This window comes from Etheostoma spectabile, unplaced genomic scaffold, assembly GCF_008692095.1.
Source record: "Etheostoma spectabile isolate EspeVRDwgs_2016 unplaced genomic scaffold, UIUC_Espe_1.0 scaffold00005345, whole genome shotgun sequence".
Lineage (NCBI taxonomy): Eukaryota > Metazoa > Chordata > Actinopteri > Perciformes > Percidae > Etheostoma > Etheostoma spectabile.
The window spans coordinates 13,322-30,939 of NW_022603252.1; the positions used below are offsets into that span (position 1 = coordinate 13,322).

The 17,618-nt window shown below is 41.9% G+C and overlaps 1 long non-coding RNA gene across 1 annotated transcript; it reads left to right on the forward strand.

Annotated features, from left to right (window-relative positions):
- Positions 1-13,314: 13,314 nt before the first annotated feature.
- Positions 13,315-17,170, forward strand: LOC116677599 (uncharacterized). The gene is made up of 4 exons (XR_004329029.1): positions 13,315-13,345; positions 14,423-14,574; positions 16,138-16,217; positions 17,033-17,170. It is a non-coding gene; the product is annotated as an uncharacterized LOC116677599 (long non-coding RNA).
- Positions 17,171-17,618: the final 448 nt, after the last annotated feature.

Here is a 17,618-nt window from a genome sequence, read left to right on the forward strand (position 1 = left end):
TCAGACATTGGTAACTAATTTCACTTTCCTTATGTTCTGCCTAATTTTATGCTTGATGTTTGTCAGCTACACTCCAGCTACACCTCCGTTGCCTGCAAGCAGTGTAGAGTAGGGCAGCATTTATGAAGAGGAGTGTTAAATGCAGCATTATGAAGATGGGTGTTAAATGCAGCATTTATAAGATGGGCTGTTAAATGCAGCGTTTATGAAGATGAACTATTGCATGTAGCATTTATGAAGATGAACTATTAAATGTAGCATTATGAAGATGGACTGGTGAAGTCAGTCCCAGTCAGTCACAACTCAGAAAACTTAATAAATGTGCATGGCTATACGTTTCTCCCTATCTTGCACCCAGCACAATTGATTTTGTAGAAAGACTAGGGCTGTGCAATTAATAGAATTTGATTTTGGCTCCAAACAATCGCCAATAGTTTAATCGAGAGAAAAAAATAATTATTTTGCCATGTTCTGATTTGCAAGAACACTCTGATTTTGTCTTGTGTTCTGAATGACACGCGCACACCGGCCCCTCCCAAGCCATAACATCTCTTGCCCTCGGGGGGGGGGGGGGTGTCTCTCCTCGGCTGTGAGCCTGGCCTGTGCCCATGGATTTCATAAGAGTTTGTGTCTAGCAAATCCACCGTTATGATAGCATCCCCCATGAGCAAGCGCGCCTGCTTTGAAAGGAATGTGAAATAATGCACTGATAGGTTTATTGAGCGTTATGAGTAATAAAGCTCCTCCAGACCAACCCATTTTAAAGAGTCATTTACCCCGAACGAAAACCCCACAGAGCAGGATATTGTGGATTTTGTGCAGTTATACGTACCGCACTAGCTGGCTTACTTAACCCTCGTAATGCCCCCCCCGAGTGCCTTACGCCTTTTGTCCTCTGGGGTCCAAAATGACCCCCCCCCCCCCCCCCCCCCCCCCCCGGTTTGACTGTTAATTAAGTGTACAGTATACATTTTCAATCAATTCTTTAGTCTTACTTCAGTTCAACCCACTACTGCACATGTTTCCCTTTGTTTTGGAATTTTAGAGCCAATAGACCTTGTTTTCTTAAAAGTATACCCGGTTTTTTGAGGAAAAATAAATGAAAACTATGAATTATTTTGACTCATCACAGAATGGTATATGTCAAAGTTTAGTGAGGATGCTGTTTTTGAATTATTTGAATTTTTTTCAATTGCAGCCAATAATCACACCCGTAATCTCAACTGTCCTATCCATCTAACCCATCTGGTTTACTGTTATTTAAATAAATTTAGTGGATACTTCACCTAATTCTGTATTACACCTTTAATAACAACTTCATTCAAACACATGACACCATTTTTTTTATTTCATTGAAATTTAGGCCATAAGACAGGTCAAAAGTGGACCTATGTCATCAATTGGAGACTTTGCGTATGCAGTTGGACTGTGGTGGGCCCCCCCCCCCCCCCCCCCCCCTTCTCTCTCTACCCGGCTCATTTTAGGGAAGACCACCACAAGGAAATGTCTTTGTTTGCATTATCAAACACAACAGCTCATACATATGTGTTTCTAGCCTGCTAGCTAGTTGAAATAAATACTTAAAATGATTTGAAATATGGCAGTGGTGCTGTGCAATATGTCTGTCACGTATGTCTAGGACTTGCAGTCTGTATAGATTGTAAGGTTGTAAAAGATGTCTCTGCGACAGTCCCATGACTGAAAACAAAAAATAATAGGATGGCTTAGATGCCGATTACTCAACGGGAGTTCTCCAGGTCTAGGGGGAGCTGGGGGGGGGGTCCCTGGTGATGAAAAGTGGAGGCCACAGAGCAGCAGACTCTTGTCCTGCTGCGTGCCATCGTGACTCCTTGTCTAAATGTTTTTTCTGCCACAGAAAACTGCTGCCTTGGCTGAACCTGCCATTTAACGCGGCGGCCCGCTGGTCTGTTGTGCGGGATTTGTTCGTCTGTTTTTACAGTTGGTCGCACACTTTTCTTGTACTGAGTTAATCTTTCAATACTGTTGTGACCGTTCTCTTTACCAACACGCATCTCTGCTCAACATGCAATGTGAAAGCAAAATCTTAATCAGTTGTAGACAAATGTTGTAACCTTTTCAACACAATACAGGCAGCCTTCGAATATGTACGCAGGAATTATTACAGACACTTTTAACAATATGCAATCAGACACATTTTAATTCTTGAAATGATTTGACATGAATTTGCTACAATTACAGCTGGCAATCAGACAATGCATTGATGTCTTCAGTGTAGCTCTCGCATCCGAGGCATTCAAGCTGTCCACAAGTAACTTGTCATCTGATTGGATAAATCAAGGTGAAGAGGTGGAGATCAAGACTAGACCACGTTGTCATTGTTCGTTGGCGTGAAGCCTGTTCAGTTTATAAGCGTACTGTGGCTGTCACACTAGCGTTTGGTCTAGGTGTGTGTGCTTTTGTGATTGTGTATAGATTACTAATAAAACCAAAGCTCCGCTCAATAAGGAAATCTGGCTTAAGTGAAGAGTTGAACCTTAGCAGAGATTTGTCATGACCAGTTTATCCTCAAGTAACTCAAATGTTTAATTAATGGCAAGTGTAGTGGTTCTTCAAGCCCTCAAGAAAAAATATGAACACTAATGTTATCTTCTGTATTCAACAGATGTCTCAACCGTAGAGCGGGTGGCTTGGACCACTATTGGAAACCTGTCAGGTTGGATATGTTTATACATGATATCTATCTCTGGATAATCAGTACACGTACATTTTCAGGTAACATGCAGGTTACTGAAATCATACCAAAGTTGGGAAGATATGAAAAGTCTAGTTGTGTAAATGATAGTCCAAATGTTGCCCCCTTGTGGTCTGAAAGGTTGTTGTCATTCATATGAAAATTTTCCATTGACAATTGGTACAAAACAAGCACAGCGTTGCTCCCAGAAGAACTTTTTTCACGTCCCAGGAGGAAAAGCACAGTGTAAATAATTCAAATGAATGACTGATTAGCCTTTAGCTTTCAGGGTCCTGGTATTGTTCATGCTGGCTCACTGTCATGCTGGCACTTGTTATTGGCATATTTGGAATAGAACAGAGCCATCGTTAATGTTAATAAACGACTATGACGAGTCAAAATGTCTCTGTGGAAAAGGAGTACGCCACCGTTTGTTGAAATAGGGCTCATCACACGTATTCCTTTAAAGGTCCCATGGCATTGGCTTTGAGGTTTTTTTTAACATTAATATGAGTTCCCCCAGCCTGCCAATGCCCCCCCCTCAGTGGCTTGAAATGGTGATAGGTGTAAACCGAGCCCTGGTTATTGTACTTTAACATTGTGTCCTTTTTAGCGGGCTACTTAATTGAGTTTTACAACCAGAGTAAATGTTGAATTGTATTTTTTATTGTCTAACGTTGTGGTGCGTTCCATTTTACTCGGAAGTTGGAGATTTCAAATGGAACACCCCCTGAAGACAGATTTCTGACTCAGAAAGTTGGAGAACCTTACAGTACCCTGAATAAAGCGGACCACAAAATCCAACATGGCTACTCAATCATCAACCGCAGCGAAGTGTAGTAAGTACGTTGTTGTTATTAGCACTTCTGTCTTATTTGTGTCTCATTAAACAGTGTTCAACATATCTGTCGATATGCTGACTGTAATTCCAAAATCCAGCGTCATGTGTTGTTATCTGCTGGTAATGAACAATGGTACCCCACGGTTTCCCAGCTCTGGCTCCGACTCCCGAGGGAAATGGAACGCATTAGATCCAGGTATCTTCCTGCTGCCACCACTACACAGCCACTGCTTACAGGCCCACAGCTGTTTACAGGTGTTTTCAGCTGTTCGGCTGATTAGACCTCTAGTTGGGGATTAGGTGTGACTGGCTCAGATTACTACACTCTTACATATAGAAATAATAATACCTCTTAGAATTTTTAATGCTTTATTTGACAGCACTGGAGCACAGTGGAAAGTTTCCACTGGTTTGACATGCGTGGAACAGGGCCCTCTTCTGGTAGAATGGTCCAGTTAGCACATGTAACCTGTAGAAGTTGTAGGACATCACGGTCTAAAAACTCGTACATCAGATTAGTATGTTTGGGGGAGAAGGGGGGCAGAAAACCTCCTTTCACATAAGTTTCTTTCTATCAACAGGTCACTCGATGTAGTAATTGTGGTCGAGGAACTGCTTTTTTAGAGAAGGTAATTTTTTGTTTTATTTTTAGGGGCCTGTTGAAGAAAGGAAATTCTTGAAGAAAAGCTATTTTATTTCTTGTTTAATTTAACTTTTGAAATTACATTTAATTTGAGTAAATATGAACGTGTTTTATTTTCATTTCACAAACTGTATCCTTGGCAGCCCTTTAATAAATGTAAAAGAAAACCTCCATTTTTTAATTTATTTCTGTCTGAAAAGGTTTTGTTTTTTGTGTTAGATGCCTTCTCATTCAATTTCATGGTACTAAGATTACTGTTATAATAAGAAATTAATATAAGCCTTCATAATTATCCTTTTGAAGGCAGAAATTTGTACCAGGAGGACACCTATTATTTCTCGCTCTCAACAAGTTAGTTTGTCCATATAATTGGATGTTATGTTTATGAAGCTGGTCATGTTATAAGCTTTAATTTCAAGTTTCATTAACGACTACCATGTACTATTCTCATTTCAACAATACAATAGGAAATAACAAATGCTGATACATTTTGTATGGCCCGTAGTAACTAGCGTTTTATTAAATCTATAATGTCCAGATTTGTAATAACACTTTTAAATTTGCAGTGGTGGAAGAAGTAATTAGGTAATACAGGTTTTTGTCAATTAAGTAAAAGTAGCAATATCACAGAAACAAAAATAAAAATAACCCATAATGGGTTATTTTATTTTGACCCAACTCCTGGGTAAAAAGGACCCACTCATTTCTGGGAAATTGGGTTATTCTTTTTGACCCAAATCTGGGTTAAATACCTGACCCAAATATTTGGTTAAAATAACCCATTATTATAGTTATATACAACCCAACTTCTGGTTAAATATGAACTAAATGACCCAGTCCATACCCTGGATTCCAACCCAGAACTTGTTGTGTTGTAGGCCACAGTACTAACCACTGGACCCCCACGTTGTCAGAGACTGGTTCTCTTGTTGGGTGTAAAACCACCTAACCCAGTATGTCTTATTTCAGAAAATAAAACTTTGTTTTACATTATATTATTTTAATTGCATCAAATTAAATTATAATCTACATGATACCAACACACACTTGGACCTATTTTTTTAGGTCGCACTGTAATAACAATATTGGAAAGGAAAAATAGTGTGTGGTGTGTGGGGGTGTGTGTGGGTCTTGTTCCTCTTCTGAATTTCTGGCAGACTGATGTGTGTGTTATAGGGACAAGGATGTAATATATGAATTTATATCTTAGTTAATCCATGTAGAGGGGGTGTCACTTTATTTCTCCTACAACTGGTGATCCTGTTTGTCATGATATACACAAAATGGTCATATTATAAACTATGTTGGCATGATAATGTGTATACTACATTAATACACCACAACCCAACAAAAAACATTATTTATAGAAAGAGAGAGAGAGAGAGAGCGAGAGAGAGAGAGAGAGAGAATCCTATAATCCAGGGTCCTAAACCGTGGGTTAGTCTTTGAAAATAACCAGAAACCTTGGTGATAATATTAGCCCAATAACCCAGAGAATGGTTACCTGCTGAAAAAAAAACCCCATGATTTTACAAATTAACATAAAGAAAGTATCAAAGTACTCTTTATGCAGTATCTTAAATACCATTATGTTTTATATAATTGAATTCATTACTGATAAATTAACATTTAGACATTTAAGGGAATATCTGTTAAAGGTGGAGCACATTTTTATTGTAGTGTTTGATAGTCTCATGGCATATCTATCTTACTGTGTTTTTATGGGAAATCTTAATTTTCAATGTAACTAGTAAGTGTGTAAATGTGTAAGAATGTAGAATTATTGAGTATGAGGAGTCCATGTGTACAGGCTGTTCTCCATCAGAACACAAGGTGGCGCCTGTTTGATGAGAGGTTTGTCTGACTCGAGCTGGGCCTGTAGCCAACTAAACAAGGTTCAGGAGCCGCATTAGACTCCCTGCAGGGCTCTACGCTATCGGTATGGTTTTATTAAACCATAACTAAGCAGTGCAAAGATTGATCCCCTCTGTAGGTGCACGAGCGGGAGCCCTCGGGTGTCGGACTGTGGACAGGCGTGGCAGGGGCTGGTCCAGGCGCACCGAGCGATGAACAACATCAGGATCTTCTGACTTGGTATCAGCGGAGGCCCCGAAACGGTCTGACAAGGAACCCGCTGTAACTAACTACATCTGCGTCTTCTGAGGACGGATGTGGGTGTGCCGCACCCCCCACAGAAGACGCGGTCCTGAGGATGCTGCACTGAGGTGAGCATACTGCCTGCTAACATTAGTGTTTAAATGGCTGGGCGTAGCACAGGTCCTCCCGGACGCGTGCATGAGCTGTGTGTCAGCGTCCCTACGCCTGATGGGTAATGGTGGTGTCGGTGCATCCCTCTCTCTCCCTACGGTTACATTTACAGACGTGCTTGTGTATTGTTATTATTATTATTATTATTATTAAAATAGCATAGTGCTATAGCGCACAGCACCCTCTCACATTGCCATGCTGCCTCTCCCCAGCGTGCTGTGCAGATGAGGCCCGGGACGAGTTCTAGGTCCCGTATGTGCAGTGTGTGCTCCCTGCTTCAGCCGTGCACGGTCTAACCTCGCTCATGGCGAGCCAGCGATGGCTTGTTGTTATCCTGCATCATCAGCCTGTCAGGAATAATAAGCGGGGTGATGATGAGATATTCTGCTCATTTGAAATTAAAAGCGATGTTTTTTTAATGCTCGGTTCTTTACAGAGGAGAGGCTTCGCTGCTCGTGCTCGCTCTGCGTTTTGCGGGTGCCATTAGCGGATCCTGGTGCTGATGCTGCAGCGCGTGCCATTGTTGCTAGGCAGCCATGCACAGCGCGGGCCGGGCCGCTGGGGGGGGGGGGGGGGATGCTAAAAGCCATCAAACGACATTGTGCGTTGTCGAACACCGAATTTGTTGCCCTGCACTCACATGATGAGTACCTGGTCAATAGCCCTGTCCCCCCCCCCATGTGACACAGCATCGGTGGGAGTGGCGTTTGCACACTTTAATCTCCTCTGCACAAGGCAAACAGGATGGATTCATGTGGAAGTTGATGTTAAAGTCAGTGATATTAATAACCCTAATCTCAATAAGCTGTAGAATCCCTGTTTTGCCTTTTAGCAGTCCTACTTGAATGATAGGTATAGAAACTGTGATTATACATTGGAGGACTGTAACGATTATTTGCATTTTCGATTAACTTGTTGATTATTTTGTTGATTATTCGACTAGTTTTTTGGTCTGTAAAATGATGAAAATGACAGTGTTTCCTAAAGTCCAAGAAGACGTCCACAAATCTTGTTTTGTCTGCAACTCAAAGATATTCAGTTTCCTGTCACAGGATAGAAGAAACTAGAAATATTCACATTTAAGAAGCTGGAATCACTGATTTCTTACCTTTTCTTTCCTAAAAAATAAAAGAGTCCAACCCATTGATTGCTTATGAAAATAGCTGTTGATTAATAGTTGACAACTAATCACCTCAGTGATACATCTTTGCAGCTCTAACCACATTGCAATACAGCTTCCCCAAGACAAACCTTAATATCACGTGTGTTGTTTTTAAAAATCAAATGATATTTTGAGGAGTACGGAAGAGGATTAGAGGCCACGTGTGAAAAATGTATTAGAGTTCTGAGTTCTGACTTTAAAACTCAGAACTCTATACATGTATTCCCATGTGGCCCCTGTCCTCTTCCATAGGGCCAAGTAAAGAAGCAGTAATGATTAGGGGCCAGCTACCTCTCTGACCAGAATACACTCTACACACTCTCTTTATTAACTTCTATCAAAATATATGTTTGCAGTTGGTTGGAGTTGCAATTTCTTTCACATTCGCAATATTAATCTAATAATAATATGTAGATAATGAAATAGAAACCACTTTAAAGCCCCCTTGACTGTAATGGAGTCCATCGCGGTGTCTTGGTATATTTTTATAGTTTATTTACATTTAGGTGGATGCCAAATGTCCCATTAGAGACCAGAACGCCCCGATTCTACTTCTACATCATTTATGCATTTTGTGAATGCTGCACTTCTGGAAAGCCCTCAGTCTGCCAGATGTCTAGAGCTGATGAGTCCCTTAGTTGAATAGAGTGACAGTGCACTTGTAGTTATGTTAACACGCCATCATAATTTAGTTTAGCGTAGGTTTATCTTCTCTTGTTTGTTAAATATTAGAATGAAAGTCCTTAATTATACTGTAGGTGTATGAAGTAATATGTCTAAGTAGTGCAGACTTTATTATTCATTCTTCAACAGGCTGATATGTGGACATCTAAACAAGTTTTTACATTTGGTTATTACGTGGTCTTTAACATCAAATCAACAGACAAATAGGAGTTGCAGTAAGTTTAAAAAGTAAAAAACTTGCTTTGTTTGTAAACATTTTCAATAGTTTTGAACATGATTACACTGTTGATCTTTTGTTTTTCTTTAAGTTATTTTATTCTAGATATTTAGGTTGATAGAAACTAGTTTAGATAACTGACGGGGAATCTACTGACATACACTTAATGACAGCAAAGCAAAGAAAATCAATCCAGAGCTACTTATGGAATTATACCCCCACCCCCTCTCTGCTGCTGGATGTCAGACACAGATCTCGTAAAACCACCTCAGGGGGGTAGACTTACAGCAGTCACTATTGTACACTAATGTGGAAAAAATGTGGTTTAGGGGTTAGGCCAAAGATCTCAGAGTATCCCCCAGCAGAGAGAGTAGCAATACATCCACTGATTGGTGTGTTCTGGGACGGGGATACTACATCAATTAATTAGTTTAATAGTATTAAAAGAAGTCTGATAAGAATGCAGCTATAGAGGAGGAATGCCTGGCGGCTCCCCTACTCCTGAGAAGGGATGATGCTGAGGGTCAGAGGAGGAAGAAGTGTGGTGGGCCAGCAGCCAGATCCCTATGTCTCCCCTCAGTCATTAGGGCCGTCCCTGGAGAGAGAGGCTTTTTTGTTTGCTGCCTGGCATCAGCTGGACCCCCTCTCCCCCGAGAGGGAGGGCCTACACACTGTGAACCAACCTCTATTGTGTGTGTAGGGAGAGAGAGAGAGAGAGAGAGAGAGAGAGAGAGAGAGAAGCTGCCGCCTCAAATTTAGGCTTTTATAGACTCACTGCTATGGAGTATATGTATACAGTGGTGTGTTGTATATATATATAGATATATATATATATATATATATATATATATATATAGATATATAAGTGTATATATATATTTGTACATTGTTCATATATATACTGTATATGTAAATATACAGTGTGTATAAATATGTACAGTATAAATATCTGTATATATGTATATATATGTATATATATATATGTATGTATGTATGTATATATATTATATATATAATATATAATATATATATGTATGTGTGTATATGTATAACACTTTGTTAAAAACATCCATCTGGTTACATTTGAATGAAATATCAGAGTTTGTGATTGCTTAAAACCAAACTTGACCATCAAATAAAAAGGAAAAACACTAATCTATTTGAATGGGGAATACTTGGATCCAATGTAGTTGACAAAGCAAACCAGATCCTGCTTGTGTGTGTCAGTGTATTCTTGGGGGGGTCAGTTAGTGCTTCAGTGATGGAGAGCTGATGTCAGGTTTCAGGAAGCCTGGACTGTGGAGTTAGAGGTCTCCCTCCAGAAACCACATTAAAGTTTTTTTAGTCATCTGGCAGAGTTTTCTCGTGTGCATGCAATGAATTTAGAAATGCACATGGATCGGATGTAAGTTTCTCTTGTGATATTAGAGTGAGCATCTTTAAAGCTTGCCCTGAATGCTAGAGACACGGGGATGGGATTTGGGATTGACAAGCATGTGATCAGAGATGGACAAATAGTTATGTAACAGCAATGAAACTTATAAAGTATTGAGTCGTTGCAGAGGAGAGAGGGTGTGGTGTGCCTGGGGACCTTATCTGCTCCCTGCAGCTGTGTGTGTGTGTGTGTGTGTGTGTGTGGTGTGTGTGTGGTGTGTGTGTGTGTGTGTGTGTGTGTGTGTGTGTGTGTGGTGTGTGTGGTGTGTGTGTGTGTGTGTGTGTGTGGTGTGTGTGTGTGTGTGAGAATCAAGGAGTGGCCATCTCTTCTGTAAAGGGCCTTACGGTAAAACTCTTTCCTCTTTCTCCAGTTACCGAGCCGTATCCCTGCTAACTTCCTGTTGGTGGATGTGCTGCTGCTGTCTGCATGTGAGCTCTGCTAATGCTGCATGTTGTATAGCCGTGCTCTCCAGTCCCTGAGGAATACAGCACTTAATGTGAGGGTAGGTTTTTCATCTTAATGCTGACGTTTGAAAATACAACAGAAATCCAGGCTTAATGTGTACTCAAATATACTGATTATTTTTGCACTTGGGACAGGAGAAACTGTTTTCATGTTAATGCAAGATAGAAAAGGATTTTCTGGGGTTTCATTGTACGTAAATGAGCGTACCGATTGAACTGACTGGGCTGGATCTCTTCATAGTTGGGCTGGTGTGCACCCTCTGGTCCTGAGCAGGGCTTTGTGGACGGCTTGGAGCATAGGCTCAGGAAGATTAAACAATATATCTGCTCACTGCACTTCTTCTATTCTACTTATATGGCTAAATCTTAGATTTCTTAGCATCAGCCATGATAGTAATGAAAAGGAATGTGGTGGCTGCTTTCAGAGCATATAGCTACTATAATTAGAACATAATTTTCTTAAAACTTAAATTCCAGATGGCTTTTTTTACTAATGTCTTTAATTCTCCTTCTTTTAATCATGGCATAGCCGATTCCCGTTGCTCTGCACGTTCCCTCTTTTGCCAGCTCGTTTCATTTCAATAGGAAGTGATGAATTGAAACATATTTTCAAATGCAAACTGTGTCATTGTTGTGTGCTGTTAGTATCATCAGTATTTCTGTGGACTTAACTCATGCTCCTGCTGTAAGGAAGGGTCGCGGTCCAGTTGCCATGAATTGCTCCATTATTCTTCGGGGGGGTGTGTGCAATTTCTAATGTGCTTCTGAATTATGATGTGCCTTCAGGCAGACTGTTCCTAAGCTGCCACAAAAAAACGTTTTTGCATATTTGAAATGTGTGTGTGTGTGTGTGTGTGTGTGTGTGGTGTGTGTGTGTGTGTGTGTGTGTGTGTGTGTGTGTGTGTGGGTGTGTGTGTGTGTGTGGTGGTGGAATGTGAAGATGAACTGCTACCTCCTCTGTCAACTCTAGCCATGAAAAGAAATAAGAGGAGAAATCAGACCAATCACAACAGCTGGTCATTCTGACGTCATTTGCCTGAGCTCATTACTATTCATGAGCTGGGTAAGGATGCTGGATAGCCAGGCTCTCATTGGCTAGCTGTTAGCCAATCAGAGTCAAGCAGCTTAGCTCGTAAAAAGACTCTTCCTGCAGGCTTTCATATCCACGCCAAATGGCTTTAAACAAGGTAACCAAGTTACAGAGTCCACAGTAGAACAAAGTCATGACATACATGTGGCAGGGCACCTTCAACTGTATTACTCTGAACTATAATGGACTGCATCCCATCACTTAAAGTTAAGAAATAAAGAACAATAACGTTAAAGATTGTGGCTTTCTGCCATTGTGGCTGTAAGGATGTAATGTATTTGTTTGTGTGGATGTCACTCAATGCTATAAAGTCAATTAGGGACATGTCTAAAGAAAGGGGGGGAGGTTCCAAAGTCGGGTTGGAAGTCTGGACTCTTTGTGGTCTGCAGCTGAAAGCAGCAGTAGGGTAGAGCCGGCGGTGCCATCCAGGGCTCGGCCTGTCCACATGTCCAAGTGTCCTCAGGCCAGACACTCAACCCATGCAGCTACCCCGTAAAACCAACCTTTTCATTTTACTCTTTACTCATGACTGTTTCCCCCTGCCTCCAGTCTTTGTGCTATGCTAAGCTAACTAGATGTTAGCTGTAGCTTCATAATTAACGGACAGCTGACAGTATGGATATCTTATCTACCTCTGAAATGAAAGCAAAAAAACATACTTTCTAAAATGTCAAACTATTCCATTAAGATGGTTACCTGTAGTTGCCATTAACAGTCTCTAAAAAGTATAAATGAAATTAGCACCATTGAAGTTTATGGTTAAGTCGTGTTCTAAAAAGTGCTATTTTAGCAGCATTAATAATATAGACACTCTTTCTTTACAGTTATCCTAACCACTGGTTAAAAGACAGCATCTGCAAAACAGTAAAAGATGAGCAAGTCGCCCACCCCCAAAGGCACCCCGGTGCAGCGCAGCCCCAGTGATGGGGTCCCTGAGGTCCTCCTGTCTCCTCAGCATTCCACACCCAGCTCCGGACCCCAGCATAAGAAACGCATCTCCAGCCTCCTCCAGAGTCCGGTGAGATGGTGTTTGTCTCCGTGTGGAAGGATGTAATTCCTTAAAGCCTGTTTTCTCTTTCTTCCTTTTCCTCTCTCCTGTAGATGTGCTTATTCCTCACATTACAATAAATCTGTTGGCAAATGCCACTTGACAGCTTGAGCTGCAGTCAGTGCTGGACCCCATGACCACGTGTGCTCCTACATGGGGAGAGCAGCAGTGAGACTACGTGACGCTGGTGAACTTTTGTGAAGTGAAGAGGTGAAGGACTGATGGAGAGAGGCTGACTCATTAAAAGTGTTTACTCGCCCTCGCCCCTGCAGTGTAGGAGTGTGTTCAAGCCCTCCTGAATTTGTATGTGATTATAGCGTCTTTCAAATCATTCTGATGCCATGACTTTTCTTTGTGAAAAAATGAGACATTCAGGGGTCGCAAAAGACAGAAATGTTCAACTCCTACAAATTGAGTAGCATTATGAAACTGAAATGATTTGTAATGTGTGAGTGTGTGAGTGTGTGTGAGAGAGAGAGAGAGAGAGATAATATATTAACGTGTGTGTGTGTGTGTGTGTGTGTGTGTGGTGTGTGTGTGTGTGTGTGTGTGTGTGTGTGTGTGTGTGTGTGTGTGTGTGTGTTGTGTGTGTGTGTGTGTGTGTGTGTGTGTGTGTGTGTGTGTGTGTGTGGTTGTGTAGTCATTCATGGAGGAGCTGGATGTGCTGATCCAGGAACAGATAAGAAGGGTGGCAGCTCCATCAACCTGTGGGCACTGAGACAGCTGGCTGATTTCATGGCCTCGCATGGGCCCCCGCCGCCCTGCCTGTCACCCCTTCTAGTACGTACACACACTTTCAAACACATCTCTAACATACTGCATTTACTTTATCAATACTGACCCTAGTGTTTCATTATTGCTTGAGCAATGCATTTTATCAACAAGTTTCTATTTTAGCCCGGGTGCTCGTATAGCAAAGTGTTTCACTATTAGTTTGGACAGAATGCAAAGTGAATTATCACCTCTCTGTATTTGCTCCCATTGCAGCTAGATTGTTTTTAGTTAAACTCACCTCTAGTCTCGGATTACCAGGCCACAGAGCTGTGGAGTATAGTCTACACCACAGATACACTGTAGGATAGGAGAAAAGCTCCAGACGCAGCAAAATAAATTGTTTTTTTTGGGCATTTTGTAGGCCTTTATTTCTACAGGACAGCTTAGACTTGAAAGGGGAGAGAGAGGGGAAATGACATGCAGCAAAGGGCTACAGGTCGGAGTTTAATTTCTTTAACCAATCACAATTGTCATGGGCAGTGCTTAGCGCCGGACAAAACCACGGTGCTGCTGCAAAAAAAGCCTCAGGAAGGAAGTTGTTCTGGTGGAACATGTGTACGTTCAGAAGTAGTTAGTCGTCAACAGGAAACTCAGATTGGACAGATAGTCAGCTAGCTGTCTGGATTTCCTGCAGAGATCTGAGGACAGGTAACCATAGTCCTCAGACTGGACAGATAGTAGCTAGCTGTCGATTTACCCTGCAGAGATCTGAGGAAGGAAACATAGTCCTCAGATTGGACAGATAGTCTAGCTAGCTGTCTGGATTTACCCTGCAGAGATCTGAGGACCAGGTAACCATAGTCCTCAGATTGGACAGATAGTCTAGCTAGCTGTCTGGATTTACCCTGCAGAGATCTGAGGACCAGGTAACCATAGTCCTCAGAAATCCACCCAAGGTTAGAACGCCAACACAGAGACAGAGGACGGGGACAGACATCCGGCAGTAAAGAGGGACATCCAGTAAAATTTCTGGCAGCACCGGAGCAATCCCGGAAGTGGAACATCGTGGATATAAACTAACCACCCATCATCTTATCTGCTCTCTGTCTCTCTGTCTCTGTTCTTTCTCCCCTTTCTCCACAGACATGATGATGGTAACTCCCATCAATGACCTGCAGGGCTGGGAGCCTGGCAGCATGGTGAAGGGGGAGAGGTTGATGCGCTGCAAGCTGGCCAGTGTCCATCGGCTGTTTGACCTGTACGGCTGGGCCCAGATCAGCCGCAGCTGTCTCACTGTTAGTCCCCTACCTTATCACATTACACTCCTGACTTTTTACTTTTGTTGTGGGGCAAACACATACCTCCTGAACAGACATCATCACATAAGTGGTAGTTCGGTTTGACGGGCTGTTGGTGGCAGAGCCCACCATAAAGACCAGCTTTGGTCTTCTGTGGGAGTCTTGCTCATATCTGGAATGATCTGAGTGGATCAGGCTGGTTTGGGGAACTCAATACAATTTCATTTCATTTCATATATTATTATAAGGAAAGTTAGAAAAAGTAACATTACATTACAATATAAAAACGGGCCCGACTCAGTTTAAAAACTGGCTTTCAGCAGGTTCCTGTTCTGCAGAAACATAAAACATGGTACAGCACGTCGGGAAAAACATTAATACAAGACATCGATATAAAAATAGATTTTGACAAATGAAATCCACAATACAGTACATAAGGACAAAGACATTTATACAAACATCAGCTGTGCTGAACAAATACGGTCAGTGCAAGCAAGAGTTAGTTCTAGGAATTGGAGTTCAAGTTATTTGTAGTATATACGGTAGTACTGTAGTATTACAGTATTATATATATATACAGTACTGTAGGATATACAGTACTGTGTGTGTGTGTGTGTTGTGTGTGTGTGTGTGTTGTGTGTGTGTATATATATTATATATATATATATATATATATATATATAGGACAGCAGTCTTAAGGTGACCTGACGTTCCAGAGGTTTGTTACACAGAACCATCTGAGAAGCCGTCATTGAAACTGAAAGGAAAAAAGCTGGCATCTATTCAAAAAATACCTATCATGTGATTGGATGAACCATATGTCCATCATGCCTGCAATTGTTGTTTTGAACGAAAAGCCGCAGCTGTTGACAATTGGTCCTTTCACAAAATATTAACACAATGAAGAGTATGATGAATATTTAATGAATATTCATCAATAACGTGAATACAATGACTAAGTGGGGAAAGGCAAATAATTAAACAGCTAGTCAGTCTGGAAAATATACTGTAGAAAATGACTTTACGGTAATGGAGCTCTAAAACCAGACAGCACTTAACATTGAAGACGATATCCAGCCTCATACTATATTGCCCAGCCCTAGTCAGAAATTATAAGAACTATGAAAAATGGCTCCACTATTTACTTTGGTGACTACGGGCGAAAGAACAGGTCATAATCTGTGTTCACGTTCACTTCTCCCATGGAATCCATGAACCTAGGACCAGCCGATAGTCTCCTGAGGAGGAGTACTAGTGGAGGAAGCAACTGACACAGATACAGGAGGTTCCTCTGAGTCGGTGCGTCTCGGTGCTAAACCGTCTCTGCTTGAAGCCTGACAAGATGATTTTCGTGAAATGGGATTTCTGCGCAATCTCGTGATATTTTATTTAAAATCAGCCTTGTCAATTCAATTTTTCTGTTCATATATATTTAAAGTACAAATTAAATTACAGCGGATTTAAGGGGCAGGCTTTACCACAAGCTCGTATGATTTAGATGAGCATAAGTGTCCTTCATCAGCTGTCTGTGTGTCCTAATGCCCTCTTCCTCCCTGACAGCTGCGTGTCAGTAAAGAACAGGAACACTTCCTGGTGCTTTCAGACGGCCTGGCCTACGTGAGGTGACTGGATCCAGTCTGGTGAGTAATCGCACTCGGAATTAAGGTTACACACCACACCCATGGCCACTTTATTAGGTACACCTGTGCAGGCTAATGCAATCAATCAACAGCTTGCCGTAGATTCTACCTTTAAAGTTATGACGTTCCATTTTTGTTGTACGTTTATTACTACGTCATAGTCTTGCATTACCAGACCTGTCTCCGGGAAAAACGTGCTCTGGTTTATTGGCATTTCTTTAAACCATCGCAATCGTTCGGGCGGTTGTTGAGCGCCCGGACGGAGCCACCGGTGCCTCTGCTAAATAGTGTCCGGAAGGAAGTTGTTTTGGTGGAACATGTGTACGTTCAGAAGTTTTTTAGTCGTCAACAGAAAACTCAGATTGGACAGATAGTCTAGCTAGCTGTGGATTACCTGCAGAGATCTGAGGACCAGGGTAGCCATAGTCCTCAGATTGGACAGATAGTCTAGCTAGGCTGTCTGGATTTACCCTGCAGAGACCTGAGGACCCAGGTAACCATAGTCCTCAGATTTGGACAGATAGTCTAGCTAGCTGTCTGGATTTACCCTGCAGAGATCTGAGGACCAGGTACCATAGTCCTCAGATTGGACAGATAGTCTAGCTAGCTGTCTGGATTTACCCTGCAGAGACCTGAGGACAAGGTAACCATGTCCTCAGAAATCCACCAGAGGTTAGAACGCCAACACAGAGACAGACGGACGGGACGGACATCCAAAAAGAGGGACATCTGGTGGATTTTCCGGCAGAGCGAGAGCAATCCCGGAAGTGGAACGTCGTTGTGTTTCTATTTTATGGATTTATGTGGCTTTCCAGTTAAAGGGAACATCCTGGGTGAGGTGGTGGAGAAAGGCAGCACCAACCTGGGCGTGGACCCAGAGAAGTTCAGCCTGCACTCAGCCATCTACTCCGCCCGGCCAGATGTTCGCTGTCTGCTTCACCTCCACACAACGGCACGGCTGCGGTGAGTCAGCCTGGGTTTAGCCATGGAGCATTAGCATTAGCTCCCAGTTCTGTCCTGTCCTGTCCAGAGGAGACACCTTTACAACTTCTGCTGCTCACATCCAGATACACATGGAAGAATTAGGGATTTAGTAATAACCAGGGCTGTCAGTCGATGAAAATATTTAATCACACATTTAATACCTTTTCTTAATTTACTAAAACAGATATTTTTCAAGTTTTTAATGCTCTTATCAACATGGGAGTAGACAAATATGCTTCATGCTAATGGGCCTACAGTGGAGGCTTTCAGAGGCATTCATATGTGCAGTCATTAGGTTATGGATTCAATTGGCTATTTCAAGCCGTCCTCTACAATGTTAATTACACATTCAGCTTTTGCTGTTGACCGTTTGCTGCTTGTAGATCGTCCCGGTGTCTCCGTTGTAAACTATCCAGC